Source organism: Salmo trutta, chromosome 25 (assembly GCF_901001165.1).
Source record: "Salmo trutta chromosome 25, fSalTru1.1, whole genome shotgun sequence".
NCBI classification, from domain to species: Eukaryota; Metazoa; Chordata; class Actinopteri; order Salmoniformes; family Salmonidae; genus Salmo; species Salmo trutta.
This window is the reverse complement of record NC_042981.1, coordinates 24,816,703-24,839,718: the sequence shown is the minus strand read 5'-3', so window position 1 is coordinate 24,839,718 and position 23,016 is coordinate 24,816,703. Positions and strand designations below refer to the sequence as shown.

Here is a 23,016-nt window from a genome sequence, read left to right as displayed (position 1 = left end):
TAATTCATGGAGAGACTATCGGCTCCATAGGCATGTATTTTAGTTTTGATTTTAAGTTATGTTTGGTAAAATTCACTAGCAAAAGATATGATAATTTTGTTGAAAGTAGTTCTTAAATGTTAAAGAAGATAAGACACTTGACAGAGAATTGTTACAGGGTAGCTAAGGATGAATGCCCAAGGGAGAATTGGACATGTGGAAAATAGGGGGCAATCCTACAAGAGAAGGGCTGACATAAGGATAATTTACTAACCTTACCAAAGACACTGTTTAGATATGCAGCAAAATTGATACATGGCTTGAGCCATGCATAAATAGGGGGAGTATGGTAGAGAGCATGGTAGAGCAGGCGATAGAACAGGTTAGGATAATTATTTAAACAAAAACATTTTTTGTAGAATATCCATTCCAACATTTGTTTAACAATAATAGATAAGTATAGCAAATGGGTAGAAGCGTTCCCAACTTACTTGGTGGACATGATTATGGTAACAAAAAAATGAGGTCAAGATATTATCCCTAGAGTTGGTTTACTGGGATCTATCTCTTTAAATGATGGATGACATTTTAGCTAATCAGGTAGAGCCTATAGAATGCCAGAGTTAGGGAGAATAGAGATACCAGAACAGGTAGACATAAAAGTTGAAGTAATACTAACAGAACACATGAGAAGACTGTTTGTTAACCAAAACCGTATGTCCAAGAATTTGTGTCCAACAGGAGAATTACAGGAGAAGGTGATATACTCAATTCAACCAGGAGACTGGGTGTGGATCCAGTCCCTGAGGAGAAAAGACTGGAAGCAGCCCCGTGGGGAAGGCCCATACCAGGTTCTGTTAAACCATTGCCTTTGCCATTAGAAAAGCTGAGAGAGTCACTTGGGTCCACGTTATCCACTGCAAGAAGGTATGTACACATATGAGCACTGCTGATCACACACAGAGTTAGGAGAAGAACCGAGTACCAACAGGGTCCGGGGGTTACCTCCTTAACGAAGATTTCCTATCCCGACCGTTCATCACTGTGTGTGCTCCTAGAGGTGTGAGTATGGGGTGGTACCTAGCAGAGAGACTAAGGGCGGGAGAGGGTTGGCGGTTTTTGGGAAGAGTAGAGACTCTGAGCTGCATCATAATCTTTCTGATACATTCAGATCCACCACCTTCCGGTACTAATCATACGATACCGTTGTCATTGAGAAGAAGTAGAAGATAAACTATATAATACACTGATGAGTGACTTACAGAATAAGGAGTCAAAGAAGATCAAGATGTAGGATTTAAGGTAAACATTAAACAACTTTCTGGGAAAGCAGACAACTGTACAGGGACTGGGTGGGTCAGATTGAGGTACTCGGCCAACCTGCCTAGGTTCACTTAAATTCCTGATGAGCACCAGTGTTATAAATACAGGAATGGCACTGAGAACTTGGATGATTTTAATAGCTGGAAAGTAATTGTTAATGTGACTGACTTAGGTTTGAAAGATGAATAGAAAATTATTAACCTCACAGCACCTATAACTGATGTAGGGTGGGCTAGTACCAGCAAAAGACGCATACGACAGAAATTACCACAAAGGATGGTTATCAGCTTGCGCCCTGAGGTTATAGGTCCAACCAGTTCAAGTTAGTCATCAGAGGCCAGTTATAGGAGGCTAAAGTAGGCACAGGAGGAGTTTTGACCAGGATGGGAGTAGCTTTGTCTAGATGGATGCTATTGGCATCCTCAGGGAAGTTCCAGATGAATACAAAGCTATGAATCAAATATGTGAAGGCTTTAACACTACATTATTTTGGTGGTTGACAATAAATAAAAAATGTGGATTGGATTAATGCCATCTTTTATAATCAAAAGAGATTACTGAATGAAAACGGGGATGCAGTAAAGAGGTTCTCTGACCAATTATCCGCCACCTCCCTCATGACCTGGTAAAGTAGACTGACTCTCGATATGTTACTGGCAAAAGAGGATGGTGTAGGTAGAATGATTAGGTTCATTGCTGTACGTACATTCCTGATAATATAGCTCATGTTTGGGAAATGGAAAAGTGTTGTAAGAACTGTATTATGGGCTGCTTTTACCTGTATGAGTGTGTTTGCGTTGTGTGGTTGTTGTTTGGTCCCTTGTGCGAGAGGTCTCATTTCCAGAACTCTAGAGAGATCGATAACGGAGCAGATGGTGAGATACGGACCGAGTCAAAGTTCAGAGCAGTGGGACGACAAATACCTACCGCCGAGCCTGGTGGAGAATTCATTCTATTATGAGGAGCCCATGTTAGATGAGACCAACTTTAGAGTTTCCTGAATTAGTTTGATTTTGTGTGAAATTTCTGAATCCAATCTTTTTCTAAATTTTTTAACCTCTATGGGCTAGGTGGGACGCTTGCGTCCCACCTACTCAACAGCCAGTGTAATCCCGTGGCGCGATATTCAAATACCTTAGAAATGCTATTACTTCAATTTCTCAAACATATGACTATTTTACACCATTTTAAAGACAAGACTCTCGTTAACCTGTCTAGGACCGGCGGGACGAATTCGTCCCACCTACGTAACAGCCAGTTGAATCCTGTGGCGCGATTTTCAAAACCTTTGAAATGCTATTACTTCAATTTCTCAAACATATGACTATTTTACAGCTATTTAAAGACAAGACTCTCGTTAATCTAACCACACTGTCCGATTTCAAAAAGGCTTTACAACGAAAGCAAAACATTAGATTATGTCAGCAGAGTACCCAGCCAGAAATAATCAGACACCCATTTTTCAAGCTAGCATATAATGTCACAAAAACCCAGAAGACAGCTAAATGCAGCACTAACCTTTGATGAACTTCATCAGATGACACACCTAGGACATTATGTTATACAATACATGCATGTTTTGTTCAATCAAGTTCATATTTATATCAAAAACCAGCTTTTTACATTAGCATGTGACGTTCAGAACTAGCATACCCCCCGCAAACTTCCGGGGATTTTACTAACAATTTACTAAATTACTCACGATAAACGTTCACAAAAAGCATAACAATTATTTTAAGAATTATAGATACATTACTCCTCTATGCACTCGATATGTCCGATTTTAAAATAGCTTTTCGGATGAAGCACATTTTGCAATATTCTGAGTAGATAGCCCGGCATCACAGGGCTAGCTATTTAGACACCCACCAAGTTTAGCCTTCACCAAAATCACATTTACTATTAGAAAAGTTTGATTACCTTTGGTGTTCTTCGTCAGAATGCACTCCCAGGACTTCTTCTTCAATAACAAATGTTGGTTTGATCCAAAATAATCCATAGTTATGTTCCAACAGCGACGTTTTGTTTGTGCGTTCTAGACACTATCCGAAGTGTAAATAAGGGTCACGAGCATGGCGCATTTCGTGACAAAAGATTTCTAAATATTCCATTACCGTACTTCGAAGCATGTCAACCGCTGTTTAAAATACATTTTTATGCCATTATTCTCGTAAAAAAGCGATAATATTCCGACCGGGAAAGCGTGTATACGTACAAAGAGAGAGAAAATAAAAGCATGCTATCCCCTCTTGCACGAGCCTGAGTCTCATAGTACTGTTACTGGCCACTATCCAAACGCGCTAATGTTTTTCAGCCAGAGCCTGCAAAGCCACGATTCAACTTTTTGCCACCTTCTGAGATCCCATGGGAGCCGTAGGAAGTGTCACGTAACAGCAGAGATCCCCTGTAATGGATCGAGATAATCAAGAAGGGCAAGACATGGTCAGACAGGGTACTTCCTGTTTGGAATCTTCTCAGATTTTGGCCTGCCAAATGAGTTCTGTTATACTCAGACACCATTCAAACAGTTTTAGAAACTTTGGAGTGTTTTCTATCCAAAGCTAATAACTATATGCATATTCTAGTTTCTGGGCAGGAGTAATAATCAGATTAAATCGGGTACGTTTTTTATCCGGCCGTGAAAATACTGCCCCCTAGCCATAACAGGTTAAACTAAAGGTTAATAAAATAAAAATGTTTGATGACTCAAGTTTTTTCTTAAGTCTGCAATCTGGATCCCTGCACAGTCTCATTGAAGATCTTGATCACTTTTCTAGCCTCTCTTGAATAAAACCTATTTATGACAAGTGTATCATATTACTTTGCTATAAGATGCGAAATTGAGATCAGGTGCATCCTGTTTCCATTGATCATCTTTGAGTTGTTTCAACAACTTGATTGGAGTCCACCTGTGGTAAATTCAATTGATTGGACATGATTTGGAAAGGCACACAACGGTCGATATAAGGTCCCAAAGTTGACAGTGCGTGTCAGAGCAAAAACCAAGCAATGAGGTCAAAGGAATTGTCCGTAGCGCTCCGAAATCAGATTGGGTCTAGGCGCAGGTCTGGGGAAGGGTACCAAAACATTTCTGCACATTGAAGGTCCCCAAGAACACAGTTGCCTCCATCCTTTTTAAATGGAAGAAGTTTGGAACCACCAAGACTCTTCCTAGAGCTGGCCGCCCAGCCAAACTGAGCAATCAAGGGAGAAGGGCCTTGGTCAGGGAGATGTCACTCTAACAGAGCTCTAGAGTTCCTCTGTGGAGATGGGAGACCCTTCCAGAAGTACAACCATTTCTGCAGCACTCCACCAATTAGGCCTTTATGGTAGAGTTAGAAGACGGAAGCCACTCCTCATTAAAAAGGCATATGACAGCCCTCCTGGAGTTTGCCAAAACACACCTAAAGGACTCAGACCATCAGAAACAAGATTCTCTGGTCTGATGATCCAAAATTGAACTATTTTGCGTGAATGCCAAGCATCACGTCTGGAGGACCTGGCACCATCCCTATGGTGAAGCATGGTGGTTGCATTCTAATGCTGTGGGGATGTTTTTCAGGGACATGGACTGGGAGACAAGTCTGGATCAAGGGAAAGATGAATGGAGCAAAGTACAGAGAGACCATTGATGAAAACCTGCTCAAGGGCGCTCAGGACCTCGGAAGGTGAACCTTTGCCCCAGTCTAACAGGACAACAACCCTGAGCACACAGCCAAGACAATGCAGGAGTGGCTTCGGGAGAAGTCTTTGAATGTACTTGAGTGGCCCAGACAGAGCCCAATCAAATATCTCTGGAGACCTGAAAATAGCTGTGCAGCGACGCTCCCCATCTAACCTGACAGAGCTTGAGAGGATCTGCAGAGAAGAATGAAACCCAAATACAGGTGTGCCAAGCTTGTATCGCCATACCCAAGAAGAATCGAGGCTTTAGTCGCTGCCAAAGGTTCTTCAAGAAAGTACTGAAATGTAAATGTGATATAAGTTTTTCCTTTTTAATAAATTTGCAAACATTTCTAAAATCCTCTTTTTGCTTTGTCATCACGGGGTATTTTGAGTAGATTAAATTGTAGATTAAATACTTATTTCCCTCTTTAAAATGCAAATCAATTCATAACATTTTTGACATGCGTTTTTCAGGATTTTTTTGTTGTTATTCTGTCTCTCACTGTTCAAATAAACCTACCATTAAAATTATAGACTGATCCTTTGTTTGTCAGTGGGCAAATGTACAAAATCAGCAGGGGATCAAATACTTTTTCCCCCCCACTGTGTGTGTGTGTGTGTGTGTGTGTGTGTGTGTGTGTGTGTGTGTGTGTGTGTGTGTGTGCGTGTGTGTGTGTAATAATATTTCACGTAATATTATTATTATTATTATTGCATGATGCATGCAGTTCATTGGAAGAATTGTAAATCCATTCTGAAAGGCTAAGGAGTTTGCATTGCAAACTACTCGGATGAAATGTGTGTTTATATTGGTATTTTAGTGCCACCTATTGGTTATAACTTTTGTCGAATGATATGAAATATGCCACCATTGGAGGCTATTGCTTGTGTAACTTGGCTACAGTGGTACTGTATTTACATTTAGTGAAAATTGTTTGTCAATTTTGGTTAACAGCCTATGCCACCGGATGTTGGAGCTATCTGTTGTATGGTGAACTTGGTGTTCATCAAGGTTTATTTGTGAGTAAATCTGGTTTTGATAATAGCCTACCCAGCCTCTGATCTCACCACAGGTCACTGTACAGAAGTACTGATTATTTGACTTACTGGAGTTATTTGACTTACTGGAGTTGAGGAGGATCATGGCTTTCAGACAGACATACTCCTCTTTCTGGAGGTTCAGCTCTCGAAGCCTAGTGGTGGCTGCCAGTAGCATGTCAAATATAATCATGATGCCCTCCACACAGTTCCCCTCTTCCCTACAAGCACACAGTCACACACAGAGTGAAAGAGACATATTATACATTATACATATTGTATAACACACACTCACAGATATGTACACTTGTGTAACAGTTCAGACCTACTATACTCAAAAGCCATGCACCTCCTTAGACAAGTATTACAGACACTCGTATATAGGGACACACACACACTCACATATAGATAAGCCAATGGGCCTGTCTAGAATTTGCCTCCACTCCAACGCAATCTTTACCGCCAGAAGTTCCCGATTTCCTACATCGTAATTTCTCTCAGCAGGATTGAGACGATGGGACAATAAGGCACAGGGATGCAGCTTTTGGTCCTGGGCAGACCGCTGGGACAGGACGGCCCCCACTCCAACGTCAGAAGCGTTGACCTCAACCACGAACTGACGAGATGGATACGGATGGATGAGGATGGGGGCTGTGGTAAACCGACGCTTGAGGTCCAAAAACGGCCTGTCAAAAGCTGAAAGGAGATAGTGGAGTGGTGGAATTCTCACTTCTCAGCATTCATAAACAACTGGTTCTCTAGGAGGCTCTGAAGGACTTGTCGGACATGGAGGACGTATTCTTCAGCAGAACGGGAGAAAACAAGGATGTCGTTGAGATAGACAAACAGAGATCCATTCATCATGTCACAGAGCACATCGTTGACCAGGGCCTGGAACACTGCGGGAGCATTGGTGAGTCCAAACGGCATGACCAGGTGCTCATAGTGTCCACCAGCTGTGTTGAAGGCCATCTTCCACTCATCACCTTTGAGTATCCGAACTAGGTGGTAGGCATTCCGAAGGTCCAACTTGGAAAAGATGGTTGCCCCCTGGAGAGGTTTGAAAGCCGAGGAGAGGAGTGGTAGAGGGTAGCGATTCTTCACCGTGATGTCATTGAGGCCCCGGTAGTCGATACATGGATGCAGGGTCTTGTCCTCTTTTCCCACATAGAAGAACCCTGCGCCGGCAGGGGAAGCGAAAGTATGAACGCTCCCAGCAGCCAGAGAGTCCTCATTGTACTCCTCCATGGCCTTGGTCTCAGAGCCAGACAGGGAATATAGCCACCCACGAGGCGGTGTTGTGCCCGGGAGGAGATCAATAGCGCAATCGTAGGGACGATGCGAAGGGAGGAGCGCGAGCATTGCTGAACACCTCCAGGAGGTCCTGGTATTCCGTGGGAACGGCGGCGATATCCGAGGCTTTACCAGAGCCCGCAGGAGGCTGTTCCGGGGCAGGCTGCACCACCTTAAGGCAATGTGAGTGGCAGAACGGGCTCCAACCCAGGATAGAACCAGTGGTCCAGTCAATAATGGGGTTGTACCTCTGCAGCCATGAGAATAACAAAACAACATGAACATGGGGAGATTCAATAAGAAGAAGCTGTATGGACTCACTTTGATTTCCGACACATGCAGGTTAATGGGGACCATACTATGAGTAACCCTGCCTATGGTGCGTCCGTGCATTGCTCTGGCGTCCATGGGAACAGAGAGGAGTTGTGTGGAGATACCCAGCTCTGATACCAGAGTAGCGTCCATAAAACTCTCATCAGCTCCAGAGTCAATGAGCACTGAGATTTAGATGGGTCACCCCACAGCAGGATAACATGGAAGAGAGTACGAGTAATGGGAGTTAGAAAATTCCCAGTATGGCCCACCATAGTACTCTTACCTAGACGATCAGTCTGTCAACTGTTGGAGTTAAGCCTCTGGGGTTCCGGGGTTCTTCGGGGGCAAGCAAGTAGCCGTGGATGAACAAGTAGGGCCGAAAACAGACCTCCTCTCCTTCCTGCGCTCCCATAGACGTCCATCGATCCTTATTGTTAAGGCTATGTGGGAGTCAATGTCCAGGAGTAACTACCCGAGCTGCGAGCTCATCTTTAATCTCCGCGGATAGTCCATGAAGAAAGGTATCGAACAGAGACTCCGGTTTCTAGGCACTCTCAGCAGCCAATGTGTGAAAGTCGACTGCGTAGTCTGCCACACTACGGGGTTCTCGATGTAATCAAAGTAGCTTTCCGGCCGCAAATCTCCCGGACACCGGAAAATCGAATACCTTCCTCACCTCCGAAGGGAACGAAGAGGGCTGCAGCTCAAAGATAAAGGAGCACTGGGAAAGAAACGCCCGGATGTTCAAGGGTCCCCAACATAGCACTCAGGAGGAGGTAAGCAGGTTTCTTGGGAAGCCGGGGCAGGCTGTACAAAATCATCACTGGCAGGGGAATTACTGAGCGTCCGGGAGGTCTCCGTTGTGGCATGCTGCCTGATAGATACTACTAGAGAAATTCAGTGGACTGTCTTCAAACCCTGGTCATGGCGTCCCGACAGCGTATGGAGACCTTCCATAAGGCTCTGAAGTAGCTCCTCATGTTTTTCCAATGGTGGCTCCCTGTATGGAGACAGCGTTACAGAGCCGGTCCGAGTCTGCTGGGTCAGTCATGGCCAGTTCGTACTATAACGATACAGGGCGAGACCCAGATGCAGACACAGGAGGCAGATGGTTTGAGTCTCTGCCTGCCCCTTGTATTCTAATAAATATCAATAGGCAGGTCGAGGACAGGCAGAAGTTCATTAACCAGGTCAGAGTCCGAAAGGTACAGGGGGGCAGGTAAGCTTGAGGTCAGGGCAGGTTGAATGGTCAGGCAGGTGGGCGCAGGCAGAACAGGTCGGAACCTGGAGGGCTAGAAAACAGAGACTAGGAAAAACTGGGCCACGGAAAAACACGCTGGTAGGCTTGACAAGAGAAGATGAACAGGCAACAAACAAACAGAGAACACAGGTATAAATACACAGGGGATAATGGGGAAGATAGGCGACACATGGAGGGGGAGTGAAGACAAGCACAAAGACAGGTTAAACAGATCAGGTTGTGACAATCATAAGTAAAGCTGGATTTTTTGCAGATGCAGGAGGTTATGACTGTTCGGAATGATGATATTATACAAGGTTATGATTAATACATTGACTGTTTTATTGATGTGATAGGTAAAGACCTGTAAAGTTTCATTCGGGAGATTGTAACTCTTTAAACAACTGCTCTCGTGGTGCCCCAAAATCCTAATGAGATCATTGATACATGATTAATTTAAAAATCGGTGTCGTAACGTTGTATTGATTAATGTGACGACTGCTCTTCATCGAATGATTAACTATGTTATAATTACGTGATTAAACGAATCAGGTAATCATTAACTCAGTAACCTGTGGCACCATGGGAAAAGTTTGTTTTTAATGAGTTTCTGTTTCCCAAATTAACTAAAAAAATATCAGAATACCAATTTTACAAGCATTATATTTACATTTAAGTCATTTAGCAGACGCTCTTATCCAGAGCGACTTACAAATTGGTGCATTCACCTTATGATATCCAGTGGAACAACCACTTAACAATAGTGCATCTAAATCTTTTAAGGGGGGGGGGGTTAGAAGGATTACTTTATCCTATCCCAGGTATTCCTTAAAGAGGTGGGGTTTCAGGTGTCTCCGGAAGGTGGTGATTGACTCCGCTGTCCTGGCGTCGTGAGGGAGCTTGTTCCACCATTGGTGGCAGTCGCTAATTAATTACTGCCACCAATGTTCCACCATTGGTGGCAGTCGCTAATTAATTAATTTCCTCTACAGTCTCATCCTGAATGTTACATAATTCGTCAATCTGCGCAAACCCAAGTCTCACTAAATCATTCCGTACCACACCAATTGAGTTATTTACTAACAAGCTAAATGATAATATAAGATACACATACACAAAGTCTAGGCTATTGATTAGAACTTAGTACAATGAAACAGGTCCCTAGCGGGCCAACACAATATGACACCTGTTACACAAAATGGAGATTTATAAAGAAAGAGAAAAAGGGAGTGCACGTGAAAAAAGTACACTTGGATATATTTATAAATTATGCTTAGTTTAGCCCTAATACCTTGCCCCGAACTGCCGCTCTTATGGGTCAGAATATAATGGTGTAATTATTTGTCGAAGGTCTCCGATGGGGTGTCTCTTCTTCTCTGATGGTGGCACCTCTTATGTTACCGGGTGTAAGTCTGATTGTCCACACGATGTCAGTGTCCTTTCTCTTAGTGGTCTGTTTCCTCGCCCTCATTCTGAAAAGGGGTCTTCTCAGGGAGGCTAATGAGCGGTGTATAGATGGTTCCACTGTGGGAATAAAAGCAGTATAGACACAGGATTCGTTGGAGAGAATAACCGCGTGGTCCTGTTTGAATTTGCCCTCTTAGACACAGCTACTTATCCATAGCATAGATTGTTAAGAGGTTCCTTTGTCTTCTTCAACCTCGTGTTGGGTTTTGGGGTTGCGACTACTCGGACCTTGGCTGCAGCGCGTGGTCACCTAGTCTGATATGTTAATTCTTAACTCACATGTTTTATACCCCAGGGTAGAAATGGGTGTTTCTGCCTTCATGGAAAGTTCTCTGGGCGTATGTAGTTACGAGGCAAGGCGTCAAGATTGTACTCTGATCAAGTTTAAACAACTAATTTCACAGTTCACTTTTACAAAAACATTGTCTTTGACCTGGACATTTTCCACACAATGTGCAATATGTAAACATCATGTGCATATTATGGAAACTCTTCAAGTTTAAATGTTTGTTATAACGTCGTCATTTAACTTTTAATAACATAACAAAAACGTTCATTCACATTCATTTTCATATTCCATCTATCGTTATTACCACCATTTTGGCTGATGGAATATATTGTCCCAAAGTCCATTTATTGCATTTTACCGTTCTCGACACCTGAGAAGACAAAGGATTTTGTCTGCTGCCTTAATCAGGATCAGTGGGTCCCCTGTGGGACAGTTGAGCTAACAAGTAACAAGAACATTTCCCAGGACATAGACATATCTGATATTGGCAGAAAGATTAGATTAACAAGAATTTAACTGCACTGTCCAATTTACAGTAGCTATTACAGTGAGATAATACCATGCTATTGTTTGAGGAGAGTGCACAGCTTTGAACTTGAAAAGTTATTAATAAACCAATTAGGCACAATTGGGCAGTCCTGATACAAAATGTTGAACAGAAATGCAATGGCTCATTGGATCATTCTAAAACTTTGTACATACACTGCTGCCATCTAGTGGGCAAAATCTAAATAGTGCCTGGGCTGGAATAATACATGATGGCCTTTCTCTTGCATTTCAAAGATGATGGTACAAAACCAGGCTGCTACAGGCAGTTAGATTTGGGTATGTCATTTTAAGTAAATTGAGAAAAAAAAGGGTCCGATCCTAGATTTACAATGGCCGTGAGGTGTCATAACCCCCCCCCCCCCCCTCCTAGACAAGTAGTACACACATACTCCCATATAGACCAGTAGTACGCACACTCCCATATTGACAAGCGGTACACACACACTCACAGATAGACAAGTAGTACACAAACTCCCATATAGACCAATAGTACACACACTCACATATAGACAAGTGGTACGAAAGGTAAGAGGATTTATTGCCCTTGAGGAGAATGTTCTCATCACTGAGACTAAGATACAATATAATGGATTATGGAGAATGCATCATTTTTTTTGTAAACATTTTATTTAACTAGGCAACATTTACATTTTAGTCATTTAGCAGACGCTCATATCCAGAGCGACTTACAGTAGTGAATGCATACATTTCATACATTTTTTTTCCCCCCCCGTACTGGCCCCCAGTGGGAATCGAACCCACACCCCTGGCGTTGCAAACACCATGCTCTACCAACTGAGCCACAAGTCAGTTAAGAACAGGCAAGTCAGTTAAGAACAAATTCTTATTTACAATGACGGCCTACACTGGCCAAACCGGGACGACGCTGGGCCAATTGTGCGCCGCCCTATGGGACTCCCGATCATGGCCGGTTGTGATACAGCCTGGATCAAATACGCACACTCCCACATCCATTACATAGTCTCAGGGATGAGATCATTCTCCTCAAGGCCAATAAATCCTCTTTCCTTCTGGATTGATCAGATTCACCCAACACCAGAACTACAGCTAAATAACCAACGTTCAATGCTTAACAAACCCCAATGTTAAAGGTTTTTGGGCTACAACACAAATATATAATTCTGACAAACAAAGTGGGATGTGTGTGATTTCGATACATAAACCTTTGTTTACTAACAATTCAAAAGGTGCTTTGTCAGAGTTTGATATGGCCAAAATTCTAAGTCAAACAAAACTCAAGAACCTAAAAAAAAAAAAAATTAATAAGGAATGTAAAAATACAAGGACTGTATGTTTGAAGCAAACATTGATATCGGTATTATTATATTTTCAGATAGTTCATAGATTTATGGGATGTCAATCTCTCAGCAATTTATAGAGTGAACACACTATAACCAACATCATTCTTATCTTATTCTTACTGGAGCTTAGTTGTGAAATTCAGGCAGTTGTACCTGTTGAGCTTTAGGTCTGCTGAGAAGATGAGTTTCCCAGGATGGTCGACAGACCTCCACATCAGACCAAGCATCAGCACCTCCAGCCAGCAACTCTCCAACAGGTGCACCTGGTCAGTCAGACTCAGCTCTACAAAGCCTGTAGCACACACATACAGATGAAAAGAAAGTGGAGGAAGTTAGTGCTCATTGTATTCTGAAGGGAGAAAAATGGGGGAGGGTCATGCTTTTTAAATTTCAGTCAAGGGGAGGGTTTAGTATTTTTAAATCTAGTCCAGGGAAGGGTCATGTAATCTGTAATTGATTAAATTTCAATATTTCTCAGTATTTTAGAATTAGTTGCTTAATATGATATACACTGCTCAACAAAAATAAAGGGAACACTTAAACAACACAATGTAACTCCAAGTCAATCACACTTCTGTGAAATCAAACTGTCCACTTAGAAAGCAACACTGATTGACAATAAATTTCACATGCTGTTGTGCAAATGGAATAGACAACAGGTGGAAATTATAGGCAATTAGCAAGACACCCCCAATAAAGGAGTAGTTCAGCAGGTGGGGACCACAGACCACTTCTCAGTTCCTATTCTTCCTGGCTGATGTTTTGGTCACTTTTGAATGCTGGCGGTGCTTGGAGTCTACAACCCACACAAGTGGCTCAGGTAGTGCAGCTCATCCAGGATGGCACATCAATGTGAGCTGTGGCAAGAAGGTTTGCTGTGTCTGTCAGCGTAGTGTCCAGAGCATGGAGGCGCTACCAGGAGACAGGCCAGTACATCAGGAGACGTGGAGGAGGCCGTAGGAGGGCAACAACCCAGCAGCAGGACCGCTACCTCCGTCTTTGTGTAAGGAGGAGCAGGAGAAGCACTGCCAGAGCCCTGCAAAATGACCTCCAGCAGGCCACAAATGTGCATGTGTCTGCTCAAACGGTCAGAAACAGACTCCATGAGGGTGGTATAAGGGCCCGACGTCCACAGGTGGGGGTTGTGCTTACAGCCCAAAACCGTGCAGGATGTTTGGCATTTGCCAGAGAACTCCAAGATTGGCAAATTCGCCACTGGTGCCCTGTGCTCTTCACAGATGAAAGCAGGTTCACACTGAGCACATGTGACAGACGTGACAGAGTCTGGAGACGCCGTGGAGTACGTTCTGCTGCCTGAAACATCCTCCAGCATGACCGGTTTGGCGGTGGGTCACTCATGGTGTGGGGTGGCATTTCTTTGGGGGGCCGCAAAGCCCTCCATGTGCTCGCCAGAGGTAGCCTGACTGCCATTAGGTACCGAGATGAGATCCTCAGGCCCCTTGTGAGACCATATGCTGGTGCGGTTGGCCCTGGGTTCCTCCTAATGCAAGACAATGCTAGACCTCATGTGGCTGGAGTGTGTCAGCAGTTCCTGCAAGAGGAAGGCATTGATGCTATGGACTGGCCGCCCGTTCCCCAGACCTGAATCCAATTGAGCACATCTGGGACATCATGTCTCGCTCCATCCACCAACGCCACGTTGCACCACAGACTGTCCAGGAGTTGGCGAATGCTTTAGTCCAGGTCTGGGAGGAGTTCCCTCAGGAGACCATCCGCCACCTCATCAGGAGCATGCCCAGGCGTTGTAGGGAGGTCATACAGAAACACTTATCTCCCTCACTAGCTTTAAGCACCAGCTGTCAGAGCAGCTCACAGATCTCTGCACCTGTACATAGCCCATCTTTAATTGAGCCCAAACTACTACCTTTTCCCCTACTGTATTTATTTATTTTATTTATTTTGCTCCTTTGCACCATATTATTTATATTTTAACTTTTAACTTTCTTCAAACTACAAATCTACCATTCCAGTGTTTTTCTTGCCATACTTGATTTACTTTGCCACCATGGCATTTTTTTGCCTTTACCTCCATTATCTCACATCATTTGCTCACATTGTATATAGTCTTATTTTTTTTCTACTGCATCATTGATTGTATGTTGTTTTACTCCATGTGTAACTCTGTGTTTTTGTATGTTGTCGAACTGCTTTGCATTATCTTGGCCAGGTCGCAATTGTAAAGGAGAACTTGTTCTCAACTTGCCTACCTGGTTAAATAAAGGTGAAATAAATAAATAAAAATAAATAAAATAAATACAGGCACGTGGAGGCCACACACACTGCTGAGCCTCATTTTGACTTGTTTTAAGGACATTACATCAAAATTCGATCAGCCTGTAGTGTGGTTTTCCACTTTAATTTTGAGTGTGACTCCAAATCCAGACCTCCATGGGTTGATAAATTGGATTTCCATTGATTATTTTTGTGAGATTGTTGTCAGCACATTCAACTATGTAAAGAAAAAAGTATTTAATAAGATTATTTCATTCATTCAGATCTAGGATGTGTTATTTTAGTGTTCCCTATATTTTTTGGAGCAGTGTATATACAGTACCAGGCAAAAGTTGGGACACACCTACTCATTCAAGTGTTTGTCTTCATTTTTACTATTTTTCTACAATGTAGAATAATAGTGAAGACAAACTATGAAATAACACATGTGGAATAATGTAGTAACCAACAAAGTGTTAAACAAATCGAAAATATATGTTATATTTGAGATTCTTCAAAGTAGCCACCCTTTGCCTTGATGACAGCTTTGCACACTCTTGGCATTCTCTCAACCAGCTTCACCAACAGTCTTGAAGGAGTTCCCATATATGCTAAGCACTTGTTGCCTGCTTTTCCTTCATTCTGCGGTCCAACTCATCCCCAACCATCTCAATTGGGTTGAGATCAGGTGATTGTGGAGGCCAGGTCATCTGATCCAACACTCCATTACTCTCCTTCTTGCTCAAATGGCCCTTACACAGCGTGGATGTGTGTTTTGGGTCATCGTCCTGTTGAAAAACAAATTATAGTCCCACTAAGCCCAAACCAGATGGGATGGCGCAACGCTGCAGAATGCAGTGGTAGCCATGCTGGTTAAGTGTGACTTGAATTCAAAATAAATCACTGACATCGTCACCAGAAAACCACCCCACACCATCACACTTCCTCCTCCATGCTTCTAGTTGGGAACCACACATGCAGAGATCATCTGTTCACCTACTCTGTGTCTCACAAAGACACGGCGGACTCATCAGACCAAAGTACAGATTTCCACCGGTCTAATGTCTGTTGCTTGTGTTTCTTGGCCCAAGCAAGTCTCTTCTTATTTGTGTCCTTTAGTAGTGGTTTCTTTGCAGCAATTCAACCATGAAGGCCTGATTTACGCAGTCTCCACTGAACAGTTGATGTTGAGATGTGTCTGTTACTTGAACACTGTGAAGCATTTATTTGGGCTGCAATTTCGGAGGCTCGTAACTCAAATGAACTTATCCTCTGCAGCAGAGGTAACTCTGGGTCTTCCTTTCCTGTAGCGGTCCTATTGAGAGCAAGTTTTTATCAAAGCACTTGATGGTTTTTGCAACTGCACTTGAAGATATTTTCAAAGTTCTTGAAATTTTCCAGCTTGACTGAGCTTCATGTCTTAAAGTAATGATGGACTGTTGTTTCTCTTTGCCTATTTGAGCTGTTCTTGCCATAATATGGACTTTGTCTTTTACCAAATAGGGCTGTCTTCTGTATACCAACCCTGCCTTGTCACAAGACAACTGATTGGCTCAAACGCATTAACCTCTTATGGCTAAGGGGCAGTATTTTCACGGCTGGATAAAAAAACGTACCCGATTTAATCAGATTATTAGTCCTGGCCAGAAACTAGAATATGCATATAATTATTAGCTTTGGATAGAAAACACTCCAAAGTTTCTAAAACTGTTTGAATGGTGTCTGTGAGTATAACAGAACTCATTTGGCAGGCCAAAACGTGAGAAGATTCTGTACAGGAAGTACCCTGTCTGACCATTTCTTCCCCTTCTTTGTCATCTCTATTCATTACAAAGGATCTCTGCTGTTACGTGACACTTCCTACGGCTCCAATGGGCTCTCATAGCCCGGGAAAAACCTGAATGACGTAATTCAAAGCCCTGGCTGAAACACACGAGCGCTTTTGCTAAGTGGTCTATCAGAGGACAAAGGGCTTAGGCGCGGGCACTGGCCGCCCCCGCCTTTCTGTTTTTCCCTCTGTTTACAGACACGCAGATTCCCGGTCGGAATATTATCGCTTTTCTACGAGATAAATTGCATAAAAATTGATTTTAAACAGCGGTTGACATGCTTCGAAGTACGGTAATGGAATATTTAGAATTTTTTTGTCACGTTATGCGCCATGCGCAACCGTGATTTACCTTTCTGATAGTGTCTAGAACGCACGAACAAAACGTCGCTGATGGAACATAACGATGGATTATTTGGGACCAAACCTACATTTGTTATTGAAGTAGAAGTCCTGGGAGTGCATTCTGACGAAGAACAGGAAAGGTAAGACCATTTTTCTTATAGTAAATCTGATTTTGGTGAAGGCTAAACTTGCCGGGTGTCTAAATAGCTAGCCCGTGATGGCTGGGCTATGTACTTAGAATATTGCAAAATCTGCTTCATCCGAAAAGCTATTTTAAAATCGGACATAGAGTTCATAGAGGAGTTCTGTATCTATAATTCTTAAAATAATTGTTATGCTATTTGTGAACGTTTATCGTGAGTAATTTAGTAAATTGTTAGTAAATTCCCCGGAAGTTTGCGGGGGGTATGCTAGTTCTGAACGTCACATGCTAATGTAAAAAGCTGTTTTTTGATATAAATATGAACTTGATTGAACAAAACATGCATGCATTGTATAACATAATGTCCTAGGGTTGTCATCTGATGAAGATCATCAAAGGTTAGTGCTGCATTTAGCTGTCTTCTGGGTTTTTGTGACATTATATGCTAGCTTGAAAAATGGGTGTCTGATTATTTCTGGCTGGGTACTCTGCTGACATAATCTAATGTTTTGCTTTCGCTGTAAAGCCTTTTTGAAATCGGACAGTGTGGTTAGATTAACGAGAGTCTTGTCTTTAAATAGCTGTAAAATAGTAATATGTTTGAAAAATTGAAGTTTTCGGATTTTAGAGGAATTTGTATTTCGCGCCACGCCCATCATTGGGTATTGGAGCAGACGTTCCGCTAGCGGAACATCTAGATGTACGAGGTTTTAAGGAAAGAAATTCCACGAATTAACTTTTAACAAGGCACAACTGTTAATTGAAATGCATTCCAGGTGACTACCTCATGAAGGGTTTGAGAGAATGCCAAGAGTGTGCAAAGCTGTTATCAAGGTAAAGAAGAATCTCAAATATATTTTTATTAGTTTAACACTTTTTTGGTTACTACATGATTCCATGTGTTATTTCATAGCGTTGATGTCTTCACTATTATTCTACAACAACCTTGAATGAGTAGTTGTGTCCAAACTTTTGACTGGTACTGTATATCGATGTGTGCCCCATCTATAAATCAAATATAAATGTAGTTTTGTTTATTAAATCAACTTTTTAAAAAAACAAGCACGCACAAAACTTGAAAATCCATGCATGCACATGGGTAAAATCATTGAGGATAACACACAATAACGTCTGGGACTTATTTCCATTGTGGTCCTCTTGAGACAAGACGGCAAGATAAGATCCAACACGGTTGCACACAGTATTACTGCGAGATATTAAAACATAAAAATGAAGAAGAACACCTATGACATCATTGCAGTTGCATCGCAAGGTACCCAGAAGACAAACAGTTTTTTGCCCAGAGAGGATATCGTTTTTATGGGCAGAGGCAACACATTCCTCTCTGAGACTCCAGTATACAAGAAAGTATCTTTCCCAGGATTACTCCTGAACCTGTATAAGCCCACATTAGCATCACCTGATCTGGCCCTGTGATTGTGTGCATCCCTAACATTTAGAAAGTAATCAGGTAGATATCTGGGTGCAGAATCATAAATCCTCCTCATAACCAAACCCAGTCTAATCTGGGACACCTTAGCCTCAACAGGCAGCCAGTTGAGTTCCTGAAAGCAGCTCCTTCCTATGTGAGTATGTGGACTCACCTTCAATACTACCCTGATCAGCTTATTCTGTAATATCTTGAGTTTCCCCTTCAAAAACATATATAAGACCCCTAACCAGGAAGTACTAGTGTAGTCAAAATGGCATTGAATGAGAGCAGTGGCTAGCACTGTCATGGAATCCTTATCAAGCAGCTTGGACTTTCTAGACAAAAACATAGTCTTGGCATTATCCTTCCCTAGCACTTTAGTGGCCATGCTCACACCTATCAAGCTTCCATCAAGGATGCATCCCAGCAAGCTAACAGAGGTTTTAGTAGTCAGCACCTCACCCCCTAACTCCACTCTGGTTTCAGAGTACCTACACAATTTAGGTCTGGACCTAAAAATAATTGCCTCAGTTTTACCAAAGTGCAGAGATGCACTATATATACACAAAGTATGTGGACCTCCCTTCAAATTGGTGGATTCGGCTATTTCAGCCACACCCGTTGCTGACAGGTGTATAAAATCGAGCACACTGCCATGCAGTCTCCATAGACAAACACTGGCAGTAGACTGGCCTTACTGAAGAACTCAGTGATTTTCAACATGCCACTGTCATAGGATTTCACTTTTCCAGCAAGTCAGTCCATCAAATTTCTGCCCTGCTAGAACTGCCCCGGTCAGCTGTAAGTGCTGTTATTGTGAAGCGGAAACTTTAAGGAGCCGCAAAGTGGTAGACCACACAAGCTCACAGAACGGGTCCGCAGAGTGCTGAAGCGTGTAGCGCGTAAAAAAAATATTCTGTCCTCAGTTGCAACACTTACTACTGAGTTGCAAACTGCCTCTGGAAGCAACGTCAGCACAAGAACTGTTCGTTGGGAGCTTCCATGGCCGAGCAGTAATGTTTGTGAGGTCGGGCACTGATGGGGAGCCAAGTCCCCGCAGCAATGTTCCAACATCTAGTGGAAAGACTTCCCAGAAAATAGGAGGCTGTTATAGCAGCAAAGGGGGGACCAACTCCATATTAAACGCCCATGATCTTGAAATAAGCTGTTCGACGAGCAGGTGTCCACATACTTTTGGTCATTTAGTGTAGCTTATTATCGCCAAGCCATTTGATAATGTTAGTAAGCTCTGTGCTAAATATGCTCTCCAACGGTTTTACTTTTATGAGACACCAGAAGTGTAGAGTCATCCGCTTAAAGGAAAAGACGGCAAGAACAAGCATCTTCCATATCGTTTATATAAAGTAAAAACAGTAAGACGCCCAAGCACGCTCCCCTGCAGGTCACCACAATTCATTGGTTTTCCCTGAGACAGTGAACATGTGGTGGATTTTTTTTACCCTGGCTATATGATTGTATGTATTGGTTGCTGTAATTTAATACATATTTGCTTCATGACATTTTATAACTAGTTCCCTTTGTGCTCACAAGGGGATGAAGTTTCAGGTCGTGTGTATGTGTGTGTGTGTGTGTGTGTGTGTGTGTGTGTGTGTGTGTGTGTGTGTGTGTGTGTGTGTGTGTGTGTGTGTGTTTTAGCAGACAACAACCAAGAGAGAATTTTGATCTTCTTGGGTGAACGCCCAGAAATAGCCTCTGAGAACTTTATCAGCATCAGGTGTCTTGTTACACGTTCTCTTTTGCACCCAAACCTCCTCCCTTGTGCTGAGGATGAATCATGTCCTAGCATAAAAGGTGCTCGGGGACAGCCCCCTAGTGCAGCTTCTGACCGACCTGTAATACAGTTCATTTACTAATTCACTTGAGTTCTTGATGGTAATTTCCAATACAAACCATTAGCCTCTACCACTTGCTCCCTACCTGACAAGTAGGACTTTACCCAGCCTTGAGGGATACTGCTAAACCCCAGTTTCTTCAGTTTGGAAATGAGAAAACGGTGGTTAACTGTATCAAAGGCCTTCTGTAGGTCAAGCAGTACCATTCAACAGAGTTGTCCCTCGTCAATCTCTTTCCTGATGAAGTCAGTCAAGTAAAGTAGATATGAATCAGTGGACGATGTTTTTCTAAACCCTGACAGAAAATCATACATTTGACTTTGTTGACATATTCATACATTTGCTAATGTACAGCTCTCTCCAGGATTGTTGATGTTATACTGAGGATAATTCCCAGGGACATACTTTATCCCCTTGTTAAACAGAGTTATGACTTTAGCTTGTTTCATGTCCCTGGGAAAGATGCCTTGTTCAAGAGAGATTAACGATATGCGTAATACAAGGGGCAACCTCTGCTTTTTCATATACCTTCTCCCCTCTGATGTTCAGTATCTATACTGTTTAGTTTGTTTTTGGTAGTACTACTACAGCCTAGTTCCTTAAATGAGTTCTCAATGATTGTATCAACAAAGTAACCCCTCTTAGCTTCATCCATCCTGCTCTGTGCATCCATTTCTGGGACATTTATATAGGATAACATCAGGCCTTGAGAGTTCTTACATTTTTTTAAAGGCCTTATTCCTTGCTTTGATAGATTCTAGAATCTCATGATTAAACCAGGGGCTAGATCTCTGCTTTACTCTGACCTGTCTAATGGGAGCCATCACATTCACCACCTCAAGGAATCTACATTTAAAGGCTTCACAGGCACTGTCAACCCCTACACTATCCAGCAAAGGTGACCAGTCAATTTCACCCACTTGCTCCCTAAACATTTCAACACTGTATTTCTTTTGTCTTCTGATTCTAACAGTTGTGACAATTAAATAGATCTTTAAAAACTCCCTCGTTGCAAAATGTAATACAATGACACAATTCCTTAGACTATTACTCTACGATATTTTGGATTTATCAGACACCAATATTGTCAGTCGTACTTTACACTGTTTCACATATCCTGGTGGGATCTTTATCATTTGGGTCAGAACAAATTATCTACAGAAGTGCATAAATACATTGTGGGTTGGGCTATCCTTTTTGCAGACATCAGTATTGAAATCCCCTAACAAAATGATTTCCTTCACCAGGGAAGCATTACAGTTTGACAACACAATTCCAAGACCTTCATAGAATGCATTCTGATTGGGCGGACTGTAACACCCCCCCAACAAAATCGTCTTGGTTTTGGGAAGGTAGATATCCAGCCAGACAATCTCCAGATCATTAAATCTGATCTGAATTTATAAGCAATGTTATAAACAAAGGCATATATCTAATCACCGTTCTGATCCTTCCTGACAGAATAATTGCCCATCTCAATTTCACGAACAGATTAATCCAACCATGTCTCTGTAAAACATATGACACCCACCTCTGATTTGCGAACCAACAGGCGTATCTCATCAATCTTCAGTAGTAAGCTTCAGGCATTTAATTGCACAAAATGTAAACCTTTCTTCCCAAAGGCCTCGCTGAATTCCCGATCCACTTGTAACTAGCCTCCTTATGCACTGCGTCTGGTGGCCGCTATGGAGCATCCCTCCCCATGTTCACGCATTGCCAGCTCACCTTCCGTTGCTAGCGAAAGTCAGTGTAATCACTTGCCACTTGTACAAAACTGGCGCGTTCTCTCTCTTTCTAATTCCTGTCGCAAGGCATTCTGGAACTGGCAGTCAATATCGTAATCCAATACTAACCAATACAAGAGAAATATGTATGTAGTTCTCTCAATCTCCAACACACGAATTCTAATACAATTACATATATAAATAACTGTAAAGAAAATATCTTTAGATACAGCTCAATGAATTAACTGTAAACATTAACTCTGTAAGACATTAAAGTTACAACAGTTTGTCCTATAAAAGCTTGCACGGTGCCGCAGAATTCTATGGCACTTTATTTAAGTGCCACCCACTGGTACCATTAACGATAGTTAGTGCTAGTTTGACCACCAGAGGGCATCTTTTGAGAAGCATTTGATTGCCTTCAATAGTGGCTGTACTAGAGAATTTAAAACCTTTTTTTGCAAGAATATAGTATATGGGACTGATTTTAAGACATTTTGCTTAATTAATTTGATTAATATTCTGGTGTTTCTGGGTTTCTGTTAGGCTGGAATGGAAAATATGGCACTGTACAACTTGAAGGTCGGGAGTAGGTTACAGTACTGGGTTATTTAGCTAAAGAATCCCCTTGTCATGGGGGCACGCGGGAAACCGGGGTTCAATTCCCTGACGGGGAGGAAGGAGTAGGCTGTCCTTGTAAATAAGAATTTGTTCTTAACTGACTTGCCTAGTTAAATTTAGGTTACACTAAGAGCATAACATTTTTACACCCTAATTGTATAATTGTAGTCTAACCAATACCAAACGGAGATTGAGTGAAAATAAAAATCTCATTGATTTATCAAGACCAGTCCCAATGCTTGTCTCAGAGCAGCATGAAACGGTGCTAAAATAGTTGTAGGCTTCAATATGCTCTAAATAAATAAGACCTACACCACTTTTAACAGCACATTACTCATGTTGCCTACAGTAGGCC

General features: G+C 42.3%; 1 pseudogene; it reads right to left on the bottom strand.

Moving 5' to 3' along the window:
- LOC115161799 (estrogen receptor beta-like) overlaps window positions 1-23,016 on the bottom strand; it is a 33,865-nt pseudogene that overhangs the window by 3,630 nt on the left and 7,219 nt on the right.